General features: G+C 44.0%; 1 protein-coding gene across 1 annotated transcript in view; it reads right to left on the bottom strand.

The window, feature by feature from the left end:
- The window catches only part of ZBTB16 (zinc finger and BTB domain containing 16), a 239383-nt gene that overhangs the window by 27491 nt on the left and 196294 nt on the right, over nucleotides 1-15598 (bottom strand). The window lies entirely within an intron of this gene.

Here is a 15598-nt window from a genome sequence, read left to right as displayed (position 1 = left end):
CTCTGGTGGCTGAGTGGTAAAAATCTGCACTGCCATCCAAAAGGTACGCGGTTCAAATGCACCAGCTGCTCTGCAGAAGAATAAGCAGTCTCCTCCCACGTGATTACTGCCTCTGAAAACCTGCTGGGGGGTCAGCTGTGGGTTGGTCCCAAATCAACAGCACACAATAACAACAATGCAGGAGTTGTCTTATATTGTTATTGTTATGTGCCATTTTCAGAGGTGATAAATCACATAGAAGGAGACTGCCCATTTTTCTCCCATGAAACAGCTTTTGGATTTGAACCACATGCCTTTGAGAAAGCAGTTCAGCTCCTTACCCACTAGACCACCATAGTTCTCTATGTAGGAAGCCTAGGTTTCTCAGTAGAGTGACTAGAAAGAAAGGTCTGGTGGTCCCCCCAAAAGAGATCAGCCCCAGAAGACTCAATGGATCACAATGGTTTGATCTACAACCAATTCCGCAGGACCAGGTACTACCACATTCTGCTGTGCATAGGACTGGCATGAATCAGGGGTCAATTCAATGGTGGCTAATAACTAATAGAAACTCCATCTCATTCCAACCCTTCTGCTGTACAAAAGTCTCTAGAACAAAATCAAGTCTCATTCCTTCAAAACCTTGCAGCAGCAATGAAGCCCAGAACTGAACACTCAGTCTCCCAGGAGAAAGGGAGCTACGTGATCTGGCGCCCTTCTCAGCTCTGACACCCACGAACCCCACGTAGCCCCTTCAAACTCTTGGTTTACCAGCTCCCTCTCCTGTCAGACGCAAAGTCGCTTAAGAGAAGAAAGCTCATTTCTCTTATACTCCACTGCATCTCTTAGACCTGACAGGTGTTCAATGAATAATTACTGGATGAGGAGAGGAAGGATGTGTGGATGAAGGATTAAAGGAATGAATATTATCTCTCTGTACTTCTATCTCATTTGTGAAGCAGAGGGCAGGCTCATGACCCTTCCAGGCTCCCACAGTCATCACTGTTGCCTGCCATCAGGCCGGGCTCGACTCCTGGTAAACACACACACACACACACACACACACACACACACACACACAACAGATGCACTATCCCTGAGCAGCTGTGGATCAGGCTGCCAGCTGGGATCCACAGGTATCTCACAGGTTGATTTTGGGAAGCAGATCGCCAGGCCTTTGCTTCCTAGTCTGTCTTAGCCTGGAAGCTCTTCTGAAACCGACTAAGCATTAGAGGATGATGAAATCTCCAGTGACAGGTGGGCGGTGGCCACACTTGAGGTGTCAGAAATGGAAGCTGTGTCTTTCACACGAAAGGGAGGATTCTACCAGTGAGGCACTACTGCCCTCTATCAGGGTCCATCAGCTCAACACCCTCCCTAACACACTGACTACACCCTTAGCCCTACAGGAGGCAGAGGCCCGGAAGTAGACAGCAGGTGCGTGCAGGTTCAGGGGTTGGGCAGAGCATGTCTGGAGGGTGATGATTTGCTGCCTGCTTGGGCCTCAGAATTTTCTCATGAACTTCAGGGGCTGTATCAGGCTTGCACACATTCCCTCTCTGCTATCTCTAGATAAGTCCAGATGCCTCCCAAGGCTTCTTCTCCGCCACACAGACAGGGCACAGGCTGGTAGTGATGCCAGTTGGAGGACAGGTAATGTCCAGGTGCACTAAGGAAAGCAAGCTGTGGATACCTGCAGAGCAAGCTTTTATGCAGTGCCAGGTGGCCATATAATGCCTTCTTCAGCCTGAAAGGAGCAGGCTGGCCTCTTGCTGTGCAGGGAAGGGGCAGATTAGGGTGGGAGTAAAGCCTGACTATGCTTGTGTAAGTGACAACAAGAGAAACACATTGTCCACCAGCCTCCGTCACTAATCTCAAGTAAGGAACTGTCTCTTCCTGCATAGATTCTGTTCCTGGTTTATGAAATCTATCCCAGAGAAAGGAGAGAGAAGCTCAGTAGCTACTCACCAGGGTCTCGAGGCCATGTGAGGGGGCGCGCATGCACCGCAGACAAGGACGAGCCATTTGGTCCTCCCTCCCACACACACACTCACACCACCCATGACATTCTGAAGGAAGGTCTGGAAAGAAAGCCCGCCTCAGATTCTGACACGGAAAAGGAAACGTGAGTTAAATGTCACTGAGTGGTTTGGGGTTCTTCTTTCCTCCCATGTGGGTCACGTTCTGTAGGTCCCTCTCCTTTCAACTCCTTCTCTGGAGTGTCCGGGGCACTCTCATACAGGGCTGGGGCCTGAACTCTGTGCCACTGCAGATGGGGACCTTGGGGCTGATGCGCTCCTTCAGACAGCCATCAGCCTTCCTGCACCAGTCACAGAAGGCAACCAGAGACGGAACCCTGCCTCTGCCTCTCCAATACCAGCATCAACTTATCTGTCCAAGCTTTCTATCCTGTTCGCTCTTTTGCTGGTAACACTTCTATTTTCCTTGGGGACACAGTATTGGAGCGGGCTGTTAGCATTCATTCATTCCCTTACACATCAAGCAAGTATCAATTCTGCACAAGCAGCCAACATTAAGGATACACGTTTCCTTGAGAAGTTTGCAATCGGAGTACAGAGCAAAGAGCTTGGATTCTGATATCAAATCAAACCTGGGTCCAAATATTTACTGGCAGTCTCTCTCTTGCTATTAAGTTGATTCCAACTCATAACCCTCCATAGGTTTTCCAAGACTGTAAATTTTTATAGGAAGAAACTACCCATTTTTCTCCAGTGGACTGACTAGAATATTTGAACCGTCAACCTTTTGGTTATTAATCCAGCAGTTTAGCCTCATGTCCTAAGTCACTAAAGTTCCTGACCGGCAATATAATCATAGTCAAATCACTTAGTGTCTTGGTTTCCTCATCTGTAAGAGAAAAATAATGTCCACAATGAAAGAGTGCAGAGAAGATTATAATCTATTTAAATTACCTAATACAGTGCCAGATATACAGAAGAGAACTGAAGACAAAGCAGCTGTAAAGAGCACTTGGGTGGATGAAGGTAGGAAACTGGAAAGACAGACATGCAAATGGGGGAAGGGTTGTGTTTTAACCTAGGGGACATGGACTGCAGAGTTCCTAGTGGCTCAGTTAACCCACGCAACAGCTATGTGAAAGGTTGGGAGTGTCAACTCCACCCATGAGTACCTCAGTAGAAAGGCCTGACAATCTACTTCTGAACAAGCAGCCACTGAAAACTCCACAGAGCACAGTCCTATGCTGACACATCTGAAGTCACCATGCATTGGAAGTGACCCAACAGTGGCTGTTTTGGTTTTGCACTGTTTTTTAGTTGGTCGCATGAACTACACTTCGGCTCATTCCAGGAAATATTTATAGAGAGCGCTCTGGGTCTTCTCTCACCAGTTAATTAAAGTCAAGCTGCCTTGTCATGGTTCAAATTCCCCCATTTAACTATTGCCAGCAGAATCTTCCTTTAATCTCCAATTCTCTCCTTTACTTTCCTTACTCCTGTCTCCTTTCCGTTCACACGTCATGGTTCATGGGCCAGTTCTCCACTGAGCTCTCCACCTTTCCCCAGCTCCTGAACTCCCTTGCCTACTATCTATCACACCCAGCCCTCCAGATCCTAAACTCAGACCAGTCTAACTCTAGGCCCCTTCTCTACTCCTGCAAGTGCCTATATATACTGCCTTGAACTGCCAACCTCTCAATAATGTCCCAAGCCAGGATTTGCTTCCATCATTTCAGAGAAACAAAAGCTGTTCATCTATAATAACCAATGATTGAGCTCCATGTCACAAAATCCAACAGACATTGTGAAGTCATCTCCTTAGCTGACTTCTCACCAGAAGTTAAGGCTGAGAGCTGTTTTCCCTTTGTCTAGCCTCTTTCCTTAGGTTCTATGATACCATCCTCTCCTTTTTCTTCAAAGTCCTTTTAAATCTCAGCTGTGGGTTGTAACTTCTCTGGATGAATAAAATGTTGGGGTTCCTCAGCCTGTGTTCTGTTCTAAGCTCCTTTTTTCCCCCCATCTGACTCTTCCTCTGTAGACTCATACACTCCCCTGGCTTCAACAATCTTTTTGATGCTGATGATTCCATTACATGTGTCCAGTAAGGCTAACTCTTCTGAATTCCAGGTATTCTGTGACTATCCAAATGTCTATTTGATATCTCCTCAAGGGATGCTGCACAGACATCACTCCTGTGACATCAAAAGAGCTTCTTAACCACCCACCACCCAAACACCCCTCTGCTTTCTTCTTGTGTTCTCCTTTCAATAAAGAACCCCATCACCTTCCAGCTACCCAAGAAAGAAAAGCACCATCAGCCTTGTTTCCCTTCTCTCATCTCTTACAACAAATATCTACATATGTTCAGCCTCCTAAAATATCTTAATTGTTGTCCACTGTAATTTTATTAGTTCACTGTCCTGTAACTACAGTAGTTCAAATTATCATCCATCCCCATGGCTAATACATGAATTCAAACTACCCTAATTTCTGGTCTGTTATTGTTGTTAGGTGCCATCAAGTCACATACGACTCACAGTGACACTTTGAATAACAAGTCTGATCCTTACCTTATCCTGTGCCAGCTTCATGATCTCTGCCATACTTGAGCCCACTGTTTTAGTCACTGACTATTTATCAATCTCTCTGGCTGGGGGTCTTCCTCTCTTTCCTGGCCCTTCACCTTTCCCCAGAATGATAACTTTTTCCAAAGTCTGGCCTCTCCTGACAACATGCCCCAAATATGTGAGATGAAATTTCACCAACCATCCTTGCCTCTAAGCAGCACCCTGATCCCATTTTCCTCCCTAAGAAATACTTTTTTATTCTTTTGGCAGTCCATGGGATATTCAACACTCTTCTCCAACACTACAACTGAAAAGCATCGATTCTTCTTCTGTCAGCCTTAGTCACTGTCCAACTTTCAGATTTATAGCAAATAACCGGAAAGGCCATGGTTTGGATCAGGCACAATTGTCTTTAAACTGACATCCTTGCTCTTTAACACTTTACAGACAAACTCTTGTCTAGATTACACCAATACCTTCCTAATGATTCACCCTGCCTTCTGTTCCAATTCGTCTACAACCTGCAGTCAGAGTAATTCTTTGAACACTCCCTTTGATGAAGGCGTCCTTTGATGAACACTTCCCTGGTGATGATAGCATGCTTCCCTTCTTCCTTCATCACCCTAATTTCTTTACCTCATAGCTTCTCATTTCAAACAATGCTTTACATTGCCCTCTCCACCATGCCTCCTCAACTCCAAGCTGAATGTTTTTTATAACGTCTGACATACTTTGGACATGTTGCAAGGCGGGATCAGTTCTTGAAGAGGGACGTCATGCTTGGGAGGGTGGAGGGACAGCGCAGGAGAGGAAGATCCTCGATAAGATGGATTGATTCCATCACAAGGGTAATGGGGATAGACATGTCATAGATAATAAAATTGGCAAGGGATATAGCAGGGGTTAGGGCTGTTGTACATAGGGTCGCTATGAGTTGCAGGTGACTTGATGGCACATAACAACAACATGCCTCCAATATAACAATATTTAACCTGCATGAACTTTGTTTACTTATTTATCTGTCTCTCTGTGAAACATGAGCGAAAAAGAATCTTCTCTGGCTTACAAAGTATTCCCAGTGACTACTATACAACTAGTTGCAAAATGGACATTCAAGAAATATTTACTCAATAGATAAATAAATCAGCAAATGAACAAATTAAAAATCAACCTATTACTATGGTCTATGGACTTGGGTCTTGGTAAGTTATCATTTCCAGAGCCAACATATTAGTCTTGGACTCTTCCAATTTCAAGTAAGTACGCCTCCATGTCATCTTACCCCTCAGCCTGTATCCTCTGGGAGTTGCTGGTTTCTGTGCTCATATTTTCCTGTATCTCTGGACATGTGTGGCTACTATGTATACATTCCTATCACATACTTTAAGAGCAAAGAGTTTATGTATATAATATATATTAATATGTTGTTGCTGATTGCCTTCAAGTAGAACACGACTTATAGCGACCCTATGAACAAAAGGCCTGAAGCCCCTCTACAACTATCAACATTTATCAAAGTTCATAGATTTTCTGGAGGCATGTTGTTTAGGAAGTAGATGCCACTACTGCTTCCAGATATAACATATGCATTAATGTTGTTATTGTTGTTGTGTGCCCTCAAGTCAGGTGGGTGACTTAATCCGCAGCCCTTGGGCCTGCCTTTCATTGTTTTTGTTCAGACATTCCTCTCGGTTGTATAGCCCTGGTGTACAAGTTGCCATACAGCGGTCACTTGTGGTTGCTGTGAGGCTGAACACTGTGACACTGATTTGTCCAAGGCATTAATGGTTGGTTACCCAATGCGGACAAAGAGTGGGGTGGAGCTCCCTGATTAAAACAAGCTTGGAAGGAGGAGTGGCATCTACTTCCGAAACAGCTTGCCTCCAGAAACCCTGTGAACCTGGAGAGAGGATGAAAGACAACCAAGCGTTGAGGACTCTACTTCATAGGGTCGCTATGAGTCGCAAGCGACTCAACGGCACATAACAACAACAACAACAACAACAACAACAACAACAACAACAACAACAACATATATATAACATTACAATGAGCAAGGCATATCTTCTGCAGGTCAGTTTCTCCTCCCAAGCTGACAGTGTGCATTCCCCATGGTGCATAACTATCCAGGCTTGAGCCAGCACTGCAGAATAGAGGTACCAGATACGACTCCAAAACTCTGAGATGCAAGTGAACAGGCAACCACAATCTGGAACCTGGAGTCAGACCTAACAGCTTCTTCTGGCTACTGGCAAAATACGAGGTCCAAAGCTACAGCTGTCCCCTGGGCCACACCGCCTACGTCTTTCTCTGCTAAAAACGACAGGCCCTCAGCTCTCCCTGCACACAGGCGGGCTCCAGGGTCCGAGCATGTTAAGCCTCGACAGTGGTTCTCCAAACCGTATTCTGTAGGTTTTCATCTCTCGGATGGTTATTATGCACAATGTACTGCTCTGAGATTCAATTTCCACAGCAAATGGAAAACCCCTAAAACGGGGTTGCTAATGGAAATGCCAAAAGCTGTGTCACTAACATACACATGAATTGTGACCTCCAGCACCATCCTGCTGGCAGAATAATGAGTGATTTATTTTCTTTTGGACTTATAAAGGATTTTGCCAGCTGTAGGTCCAGTGCTGCTCTTAGCCCTGAGAGGTATATACTTAGGGATGGCCTGTCCACAGGAAATGCAGTGCTACATGCTCTTGCAAGCAAGGTGTGAAAACACAAGTCACCTTTAAGAGGTAACCAGCTTCCTCTCAGAAAATTTCCTAGGCCTTAATCATCCGATCTCTTTCTAGTCCCTTTCTTTCTCCGCATACTATTGCTTACTTTTCAAGTTCAAACAACTTTTAAAAATGAAAAGGCTAAACTGCTATGTAGTTGTTAGGTGCCATCAAATCGACTATGACTAACATAATGACTCTATGAATAACAGATCTTCTCATTCTGTGAATAACAGAGCATCTCACCCTCACACGCTCTCTCATGCTCAAGCTCATTGTGGAAATCACCAAGTCAGTTCATCTCATTGAGGATCCTTCTCCGTTGTTCTGATGCTACACTTTTTCCAACATGATGTCTTTCCAAGGACTAGTTCCTCCTGACAACATGTCCCAAACATTTGAGAAGAAATTTCATTATCCTTGCCTCTACTGAGCACCTTGGCTGCACTTCCTTTAAGATAGACTTATTCATTCTTTTGTACAGCACTTGTCTCCAAGCTACAATTTAAAGGCATCAATTATTGTTCCAGTATTGTGCTGGCTGTACCTTCTCTATCTTGTGATGATTTTTTTTCCAAGTTCTTGTATCTCTTTATCTATAGTTTCAATTCTTCCAACTTTGGCATTTTCTTCAGTAGTTATGCAAAAAGGCATCAATTATTTTTTTTTTGTTTTTGTCATTCTTATTCACTGTCTAACTTTCAGATGCCTAGGAAGCAAATGAAAAAAAATCATGGCTTGGATCAGATGCACCTTAGTCTTTAAGCTGGCACCGCTGCTCTTTAGTACTTCGGAGAGGTCTCTGACAGATTTTCCTAATAAGACACATCTTTTGATTTCCTGACTGCTGCTACCATGGGTGTTGATTGAAAAGGGTAGGCAGTACTGAAGATTTCTTGAGGAAGGGGCTGTCATTTTTTTTTAAATTAACGCAAGCAGTCAATGAGAATTAGAACACACAGATGGCACTTTCTGTTTATTCCTATCAGAGGAGTTGTTTGTTTGGAGAACTCTGGCAGAGGTCACTGCAATGGTTAAATTTGAGAAATCTTCAAAATGTGTACATTTTAGTCCATATGGAAGCCCTGTGAATTCTTTGAAGCCCCAGATAACAGTAAGAAAGGAAAGAAAGATTTGATCTTTTCAAAGATGCTTACATCACAGATGGTATCACACCACCCCTCCCCCAAGACTGTCTTGTTTTATTATGGTCTTCCACGCAGAGAACATCAATGTCATAGCCACTTGGTGGTCCTGACCTGGCCACTTCCTATAATAGCAGTTTCCTCCTAGCAATGGGCTTACTTTTCTTTAATATATAAAACAGGGTTATTAGAATGCTAGTTTTTGGTTGTTACTGGTTTGTGTCATGAAGTCAATTCTGATTCATAGCACTGCTTAGAACAGAGTTGAGTCATTCCACACAGCTTTCTGGACTGCATTCTTTATAGGAGCAGATTGCCAGGTCTTTTCTCCTGTAGAACAAGTTGTGGGTTTAAACTGGTGACCATCCAGTCAGTAGTCAAGTGCTTCACCACCGTGCCTTGTGACACTTATTTTTAGCTCCTTCATTATCCACATTCTTCCCATGTCATATACCTCCTTTCCTCTTTCCATCCTCCTCTTTGTATCTTTCAACTGAAATTCTTTTTTCTGAAACAACAGTCTATTGAGAGAAGGTTGTCGCTTCTAAGCAATACCTGTACAGTCCAAGAAGGATAAAGTGGAAGAATGCTAAATGCTGAAGGAGAAGAAGATGGTTCTCTGTGGGGGCTGCAGAATAAAAATCCCACAGCCATGAGGATACTACATGACCTCAACTATCCTGCAGGAGAACAAGGTCAAACCACCCTGCCACAATACTCTGGAGCGACACGCACTCTGGGCCTTGTGAAGAAGGATGAGGGGGATGGACCATCAGGAGAGTGGTATTATGGAAAAGAGACACATGTGGGGTATCTGCAATATTTTCTTTTGAAGAAAAGCATAACTCAGCTTAGATGATCCCATTTTTGTTGACAATGTCTGAAACATCACTGTCAAAAGCCAGCTGAACACGTACCTTCTTTTTCCCACCAGGTCTGATCATGGTGTTGACCATGGCCATGTCAACGTCACAGAGCTTCTTCACAGCCTGTGTGATCTGGCGTGGACTGGCACTGGTATTTACAATGAGCACAAGCATGTGGTCAGCTTCATTCTTCTTTATGGTCAACACAGTGGTTGGGGGGAACTCGATGAGGCCACTAAGGTCAAGCTTGTTTGTCTGGGGACACACATTTTGGGCTGCCTTTGGAGTGTCAATGTCTTAGATCACCAGAAGATGGGTGACATGCAAATCATCTTCTTTTTTTAGGTTTTTGTTTCTAGGGTGGGCCTGGGAACCTTTTAGCATTGTCTTTGTGACCTTCAGCACTTTCATTCTGTCTTCAGTTTTAGGAAAGGCAGGGCCTTCCTTCTTCCTTCTTCGCTTTCCACATCATCTTCACAAAAAAGCTGCAACATTTTCCAACTCAACTGCATCTAGACGTAGTGTCTCTGCCACTTCTGCTGTCCTCTGTTCAGTACACACTTGGTTTTAGACAAAGCATCTTATTGCAAGTCTGAACAGGCAAGTTCTAGCTAGACTGGCCAGAGGAGCTCAGGGGAGGAGGTGTGTGTAATGCTGACCCCAGTGGTCTAATTTACTCAGGAGCTGGGATCAGCATTCATCCAGAGTCGCAAAGATAGGCTAGGCTGCCTCTGCTTGCGAGGCCAGAGCATTCATATTAATTAACATCTTCATAGGAGGAAAACTCTCTCCTGGGACTATCTGTTTGATTATCCTTATTTACTCAGTGATACTGCTGCTGGATTACCCCCTCCTCTTGCTTCTAACTCCCTCTTTTTCTCCATGATGCTCTAGGAGCCTAAAGAGACTCTGAAAGGAAAAAAAAGGTACTAATATGAATTGTTGAGACTAAAGTAAACACATAAGGGAGTGAATCATTGTTGAGGAAGCAGTGACTGCATCTGTTTAAGGTGATGGACAATGGATATTGTTGAAGGCTGTACAACATGATGTAACTGTTGTCAATGAATTAAATGGACATACAAAAAAATATGAAATTGGAAAACATCTGCCCCTCACCCCAGTAAAAGAAAAAGTAGATCGTGTGGATGGGGTCTATCTGGAAGAAGGGAGAAAGAGCTGCTTCTCTGTCCCCTGATAGCCTCTGTGATACCAAAGCTGCCACAAAGCAATGCTTCTATACATATATTCTATGACTTGGGCATGCCTGCTTGCAGATCTTCAACCAGGCAGGGAGCAAAAACTTCCACCTGGAAAATGTTTGTGGAATGTCCTAGGTAGAGAAATGCTGCACATGGGCCATTTCAAAACTTTCAAAGTGACCACTACGATGGTGTTCTATGTCATCTCATTCAGGTCTGTAATCATTCGTAGTTAGGAGTCAAGTGGCCCCATCACTGCCAACTCAGCTTCAACTCAGACAGACCCTCCACTGCACTTCAAAGGCTGTAAGTGTCTTTACAAAAAGAGATTTGCCCCAATCTCTCCTGTAAGGCAGCTGGTGACTTCAAACGGTCAACCCTTCAGCTAGCAGCCCTGGTACCTTATGTACCACACGTCCAGGGAATCTGTAGACAGCATGGATAATAATTAATTCATTAACCAACTAATTACTCTGATGGAGGTCTACCACGAGGAAACAGAGAAAAAGAAGGCTGCTGCTTGAGCTTTTCTCCAGTGTGTTTACTGGGCACTTCCTGCAAAGCAGCCTGTGTTAGGTGGAAATCTAGACTACACTGATGAGTCAGGTAGACATGGGAGCACCCTCATAGAACTTCCAGTCTACTGCCTGACAAACTTTAACACAAGACGGATTAGAAAAGCACTAGTGTTAGGATGCAGGCTGAAGGTCTCCCTATGGTCCCTCCCTCCAACTTAAACACTCATACCCTCACAGCTAAGAAGTTGATGCTATTGTTGTTAGGTGCTAGCAAGTTGAGTACAACTAATCGCAGTCTGGTGAAGAACAGACCGTTACCCTGTCCTATCATGTGCCATCTTCATCCTTCCTCACACACTTGAGCCCATTTTTGCAGTCACTGTATCAATCCATCTGGTCCTCCTCTCTTTCTCTGTCCCTCCACCTTTCCAAACATGATGTCCTTTCTCCAGGAAATAGCCTCTCTTAACATGCCCAGATTTGGTCACCTTTGCCCCCAAGGAGACACCCTGGCTGTACTTCCTCTGAGACATATCTTTTTGTTCTTTTGGGATATTCAGTACTTCACCCTAGAGCTCAAAGGCATCAATTCTTCTTCTGTCATTATTATTTACTCTTCAATTCTCAGATGCACAAGTTAATGAAAAGAGCAGGGCCTGAGTCAGGCCCATCTTAGTCTTCACACTGATACCACTGCTCCTCAGTAATTTGGAGAGGTCCTGGACTGTAGACTTTCCCCAATGCAATATCCTTTCCTGGTCTCCTGATTGCTGGCACCAAATGCAATGATTGTGGAAACAAATAAGAAAAAAGAGTCTATACAATTTTTTCTAAAAAGAGGACGTAAAAATGACATATTTATACACACATGCATAGATGCATGCACATGGCCCCCCCGTTGCAATACTCATGGTAGAGATATGAATGGTTGCTATTCAGGGTCAGGGGCCTGGGCTATGTCATTAACGAATAGCAGGCAAACAGTTGCATAAACTTCCTTGTACTGGAAGTCTGCTTCTGCCTGAGCTGATTTATTCCAAGGACCATCTGGGCCCAGAGAACAATGTGCTCTCCTATCTGAATGACCAGCCGTATTAGTCATACCCTCTTAACTTGACCCCTCTGTCTCCTAATCTTCACTTTCCTTCATTCTCTTTGACGGAGACCAAGAACTGGCTCTCTTTTTCTCACCTCTCCCTGGACTGGGGAAGTTCATTTGGGACAAAGAGCTCTGCCCTCATGCCTGTGGGTCCAGCAGTCAAATAGGGACAGGTTGTATGGAAAGGGATCTGTGCTGGCCCCCTAACTGCCCCAGCCTCCCCTGCCTTCTTTGGAAGTGGGGGCAATGTCCACTAAGAATGTTTGTCCTTGGCTCTCCTGGGCTTCCAGGACCTCAGGGAGATGGACCTGAGAATTAGCTCCAGGCAGCTTACCCCCTGAAAGCTCTATGAGAAGGAACCGCAACACTCTGACAACTGCAAAAGTTCATCTGTGCGTGGACGCCACCATCACATCTTTCTTGACAGCTGCTTCCAATCGTTTTCCAGTTGTTAGGTCTACCAGATGCTTGCAAGTCAACTGCAGCTCACAGTGACCACAGGTGTGTCAGAGTAGAACTGTTTTCCATGGCTGATATTTTAGAATGAGATTGCCAAGCCTTTCCTCCAAGGTGCCTGGATTCCTTAAACCTGCAATCTTTTACTTATCAGCTGACTGTGTTAACCATTTGAAACACTCAAGGACTCTTATTTAACACAATTCACCATTTATTGCTAGTGAGTCAGAACCAACACACAGCTGACCCTCCAGCAGGTTTTCAGAGACTGTAAACCACACAAGAGGAGAATCTCCATTTTTCTCCCATAGAGAAACTCTATTGACTGGAAGCACCAGAGATGCCTGGCCTTTGGGATTGCAAACCACACCCTCTAGCTGTGTCACCAGGGCTCATCATATCTTTTCTTCCTTCTTGGGCTTTTGTATGTTTGGGGATTTTGTTGGTGGTTTTTTTTTTTAATAAATTAATACAATTTCATTGAAAGATAATTAAGTTAACAATTATAAAAATTTGTGTTTAAGCACAGTAAACTACTTTAGGAATATCTTCTATAACTACTCTCTTATGTTTATACAATTATTCACAGAAACAGTTTTTTCTTCTTTATTGTATCAAAAGGAATTGGCAGATACAGAAGAATTTAATGAAATAACATATGAGCAAGAGCCTATGGTGAAGTTCAAGCTGCTTTGAAGGAAATAGCAAAAAATAAGGCCCCAGAAGTAGATGGTATACCAACTGAAGTATTTCAGCTGACAAATGCTGCCCTGGATGTGCTCACCAAGTTGTGCTAAGCAATCTGGAGAACAACCACTTGGCCAATGATTTGTTCCCATTCCAAAGAAGGGTGACCCAACTGAGTGTGGAAACTACAGAACAACATCATTGATTTCACATGAAAGCAAGATTCTACTGAAGATTATCCAAAAACAACTGGAACAGCACATCAGCAGAGAATTGCCAGAAGTCCAGGCTGGGTTTAGAAGGGGTCGTGGTACTAGGGATATTGTTGCTGATGTTAGATGGATCTTAGCTGAAAGCAGGGAATACCATCTGTGTTTCATTGATTATGCAAAGGCATTTGACTGTGTTGATCATAACAAACTATGGCTGACTCTGAGAAGAATGGGAATCCCAGAACATTTAATCGTGCTAATGCGAAACCTATACTTGGACCAAGAGGCAGCAGTCAGAACAGAGGAGGGTAACAGTGCATGGTTCAAAATTGGGAAGGGTGTACGCCAGGGATGTGTCCTGTCTCCATACCTTTTCAACCTGTATGCAGAGTAGATTATCCGGGAGGCTGGGCTCTATGAGGAGAATTGTGGCATCAGGATTGGTGGAAGATCTATCAACAATCTGCATTATGCAGATGACACAACACTGCTTGCTGAAACTGAGGAGGACCTCATCCACTTGCTGCAGAGGGTCAAGGACTGCAGCCTTCAGTAGGGACTGAGGCTTAATGTCAAGAAGACAAAGATTCTCACCACTGGACCAATTGGTAGCATCAGGATGGATGGCGAAGGGATTGAGATTGTTCACAGCTTCAGTTTGCTTGGCTCCACGGTCAACATTCTTGGCACCAGCAGTCAGGAAATCAAAAAATGTATTGTGATGGGGAAAGTCTGCGATTAGGGACCACTCTAAAGTACTCAAAAGCAACAGTGTCTCTCTGGAGACTAAGGTGCGCCTGATACAGGCCATGGTCTTTGCAATCACTTGTTATGCATCAGAGAGTTGGACAATGACTAGGGAGGACAGAAGGAGAATTGATGCCTTTGAGCTGTGGTGCTGGAGAAGAGTATTGAATGTACCATGGACTGCCAAGAAAACAAACAGATTCATCCTGGAGAGGGTTAAACTAAGCAACTCCTTAGAGGCAAGGATTCTGGGGCTTCGTCTGACATACTTTGGACATGTTGTAAGGAGGGACAGGTCCTTGGAGAGGGACATCATGCTTGGGAGGGTGGAGTGACGGTGCAAGAGGGGAAGACCCTCTATGAGATTGATTGATTGATTCAGTGACTAGGGTAATTGGGATGGGTGTGTCAGAGGCAGTGCGACTGGCATAGCATAGAGCAGGGTTTAGGGCTGTTGTACACAGGGTCGCTATGAGTCACAAACGACTCGACGACACATAACAACAACAACAACATATGAGTGAAAGTTTACAAAGTATATATTATTTTCAATAACATCAATTATAACACATATCATGTCTTATCATTCGTTCACTCCATATAGCCATTTTCTTCACTCATCTTAATAAATGTTTGTTGTTGTTGTTGTTGTTGTGTGCCATTGAGTTGTCTGTGACTCATAGCAAACCTATGTACAATAGCTCTGAACCCTGCCCTATCCTGCCAGTCTCACTGACTACAGCACACCTACACCCATTACCCTTATTACCGTGTCAAACCATCTCATCTGGGGTTTTCCTCTCTTACACTGTCCTTCCACCCTTCCGAGCATGATGTCCTTCTCCAAGGACTGTTCCCTGTGGCCATGTGTCCAAAGGATATGAGACGGAGTTTCAAAATCCTTGCCTTCAAGGAAAAACTTGGTTTCACCCTCTTAATGAATGTTCTACTCTCTCCTTTCCTCTTCCTGGTAACCATACTACAATGATTCTCTTTGTATGTAAACTTTTCTTTAGCTTTTTAAAAAATTTTATTTTTTTAATGGTTTATTTACAAAGTTCTAATACATTGTGTTTTGGTTTTGGGTTTTTTGTTGTTCGGGTTTTTTTTTTTTTAGCATTTGTTCCTCCAGAGCACGGAAGCTAAACACTTATCTCCCTCCCATGACACTGCCTTTCTCACCCCTGCCCCCAGCACATGACCCCAAGGCATCTCTGGGATGGGAAGAAGCCATGATCAGACTCCAGAACCATACACTCATGCATCAAACTCCTCCTCAGAATCTAACTCGTGTGCTGCCAGTTGTTGTTTATATGTATGACTTATGCTGCATGTATGTGTGCTTATCCAGAAAAGGTAAAGAAAAAATCTAAGTTGAGATCTATGGGGAAGTTGTTGTTGTTGTTGTTGTTGTT

Source organism: Elephantulus edwardii, unplaced genomic scaffold (assembly GCF_000299155.1).
Source record: "Elephantulus edwardii isolate Elephantulus edwardi_28Jun2011 unplaced genomic scaffold, EleEdw1.0 scaffold00093, whole genome shotgun sequence".
Taxonomy (NCBI): Eukaryota; Metazoa; Chordata; class Mammalia; order Macroscelidea; family Macroscelididae; genus Elephantulus; species Elephantulus edwardii.
Note: the sequence above shows the minus strand (reverse complement) of the source record. Positions and strands in the feature narration are given on the sequence as shown.